Raw genomic sequence first — 3,616 nt, 5'->3', positions numbered from 1 at the left:
ATTTGTGTCTGAAAACACACAAAAAAAAAAAAACACGATGCAAACCACTAAGATAATGAAAAGTAAAAACTTAAATATAACCAATGCGGTTTAGGGTTTCAGGTATTTAATCCCCATCAGTTTGCATTTTCATGCAAAAGATACCAATCATGTGCATGAAGCAAGTGTCAAATGTAACTCAAAACACGATGTCCAATTATCCCCCACAACACTCTGTAATATGGATTTATGTCTCTTTATGTCAGAAGCCTTTGTGTCCTTTTAGCAGTGTCACAGGTCATATACTTCATGAGTCACATAAGGTCAGATGGGGACAGAGGTCATATTAGAGCACATCCTTTTGTATTTATCATCATCAGCATGCATCAAGCCCACATAAAGTGATTGAAAATAATGAGAAATTCTGTGAGATTCTTACAGTAATAGTATTACTATAGTATTAATATCAACATTTTCTTTGTTATTTGTGTTTATGAGTTAAGTGAATCGATAAAAAATGATTGCAGCTCATAAGGAAAATCTTTAACAGTATATTCTGCAGCTTTGTAGAAAACTGTGAAATAATTAGGCTGCTTTCAAATTACAAAAACCTATATAAGCTTCAAAGGCTTTGTAGCAGGGAATGAAAAATGAGATATTGAATTTTAACCCGATATAAAAGAGAAGAGCATGGTGAATGTATTATTTAGTGTGTTTTTCTTCTCTACCTTTCAGGAATGAAGGATTTCTTTTTTTTTTTTACTTTCAAACCGATTTATTCCTCTAATCACCCAAATAAAACCCACAGAAAGAAATTTAAGTGGCAACATCGATTTCAAGAGCTGATTCAAATTATATGAAATTGAACTCACAAACAGTAACAAACTAAAACAAGATCCATTAACTTCCACAAATTGGCACAGACACAGGCATACACAGTCCACGCGCATGGTGAGAAAGATTACAAAGAGAGAGCCTCATAAATGAAAATAATTAATACAGATCAACTGATGGAGTTCAATTTTTGGCACAATCATGAGATGCTTATATCAGCTAAACACGGGGTAATTAAATGTTGCATATATTTTTCATCATCTTTGAAGATGACAAATTATACATACATTCAAATGGCACTTTATAAAGATCACTAGTTCAGCTACTCATGAATGCAATTATCTAATCAGCCAATGGCACATGGCAGCATGGCAAATGCTTTTAGGCACGTAGACATGTTCGAGACCTGCTTAAGTTCAAGTTGTTGGTGCTAGATGGGCTAGTCTGAAAAAAAAGCTGTTGATCTACTGGGATTTTCTCACTGGGGCATCTCTATGGTTTACAGAGAATGCTATGAAAAAGAGAAAATATTCAGTAAGCTGCAACTCTCTTGGTGAAAATGTCTTGTCGATTACAAAGGTCGGAGGAGGCTGTGCAAACTGCTTTGAGTTGATAGGAATGCAACAATGACTCAAATAATCATTCCGTGCTAGCAGAAAAACACCACTAAATACAAAACAGGGCAAACCTTGACGCAAATGGGCTAAAGCAGCACAAGACCACACTAAGGTGCCATTCCTGTTGGCTGAGAAAAAGAAATTGCTATTTAGGCTTCACAAACGTTGTCAATAGAAGACTGGAAAATAATTGCCTGGTCTGATAAGCTTTGATTTCTGCTCCAACATTCAGATGGTAGGGTCGCAATTTGGCATAAACAATATGGAACAGATGAATCTACAGTAACCTGCTTGTATAAATGTGTCAGGATGGTGATTGCGTAATGTAGTGTAATGGTGTGGTTGATATTTTCTTGGCACTTTTTGGGCCTCTTGATGCCAAGTGAGCTATGTTTAAATGTCAGAGTCTACCTGGTGCTTGCTAACTTATCTTCTGATAACAGGATAACATCTTATGCCATACAGCTCATATAATCCCAAACATGTTTATTGAACAAGACGATGAGTTCCCTGTACTCAAATGCCTCCACAGCCACTAGATCCCAATCCAACAGAAGACCTTTGGGATGTGGTGGGACAGTTCCATCTCATGGATGCTCAGCCAACAAATCAAGAAACAGCGTCAATGTGGATCAGAGTTTCTCCAGCACCTTGTTGAATCTATAGATGGTTTTCAAAGGTACAGATGGTCCAACCTGGTACTAGAAAGTTGTACCTACTAAAAATGCCTGTTGAGTGTATGGCTGCGTATATGCAGTAATTACAGTATAATAGACAAGATCATGTCAAAGTGTGGTATAGAAATAATTCAACATTTCTAGAAATACAAATATGTTCTTGTTAAGAGTTGAACAAATTGACTGCTAGCACTTTCAATTCTGCAGATGAAACCGCTCCTTTCCTGTGATTAGATTAGCACAGAGAACGAAACCAGCTCAACCTTTTCTTTTCCACCACTGTTGTTGTAATAGAAGAAGCAGATGAGTCAGCTTCTTGTGTGTGTTAACGAAATAGCACGATACTTTTCTGTTTCACAGATTGGCTTGTGAGTGGGATAGCTTATTTAGTTTAGCACAAAGAAAAGCAGAGGGGGGTATTTGCTAACCTTAAGCTAGCAAGCTAATGCTAGCTTCATATTCTTAAAAAATACGAGCGAGTAGTTCTATCACCAAAAAAAAAAACAGGTTTTAAAAAAGTTGATTAAATAAACACTGCTTTAACCAGGATGGTATTTGTATTGTTTGTAAGATTGAAAAGCCTATTTTAAACGGCAATAGGCCTTATTGAGAGATTTAAGATCACTGTACTGCACATTCCCTTTGTTTCATAGCCTAAAGCAAAAATTAATGTAGGCAAGTACAGTGCCAACATGTAACTTCAAAAGGTACTCAAATGAATAATGAGTGAAACAAAACACTGATTTTCAAGAAAGATTTTTCCTCTGGTTAATCTTGAAATGTGTTTTTGCAGCATAATGTGCAGATACAGGAAATTTGGAGAATTAATTAAATTACTAATTATATGAGAACATCTTACACTTTTTTTTTTTAGTAATGTTAACTCTTCTCCCAGTTGCAGAGTAGATGTTTCTTGTACTGTTAAAAAGTACTGGAGTAAGCAATTAGCACACAGTCTTACTGTATATCACGTGTTTAAATCAATGGATGCTTCACATAGCATACACAGGAAAACTGCTGGAAGTACAGATAGCTCGCACACACATACTCACTGATCAATACCACAGCAAGCAGCTGTGTTAAGGTTTTGCTGGTCTTAAGGTAACCTTGTTTGAGGATTCAGAACTGAAGCCACAGAGGCTGATAGAGATTTGTGTTATTTGTTTCACTACATCCTTGTAGCGGGAACCTGTTGACCCCTTTGTTCAGCTGCTGATTATCTTTTCACTGGCAGACAAAAATATGTTTCTCATTACAAGCATTGGAGATTGATTGTGGTTTTCTTACCTCAGTGCAGCATGTCTGATTGGCCCGCGGAGATAATTGCAAGTCTTGTTGTCTCAAGAACAGGTTCTCATACAGAGCCTCTTTCGTGTGGCTCCGTTTTCATCAGTCTCGGGGTCTTCAGGTCACAGTTTCGTTCTGCACTGCACATGCAAATATGCTCCTCAGAACAATGGTTTCTATCTTTAGTTCTCGCAGAGGTTTTAGATATCACTCATTATAGAA

Source organism: Neolamprologus brichardi, chromosome 17, assembly GCF_056152115.1.
Source record: "Neolamprologus brichardi isolate AB-2024 chromosome 17, ASM5615211v1, whole genome shotgun sequence".
Lineage (NCBI taxonomy): Eukaryota > Metazoa > Chordata > Actinopteri > Cichliformes > Cichlidae > Neolamprologus > Neolamprologus brichardi.
The sequence above is the reverse complement of the archived record's forward strand: the minus strand, read 5'-3'. Positions refer to the sequence as shown.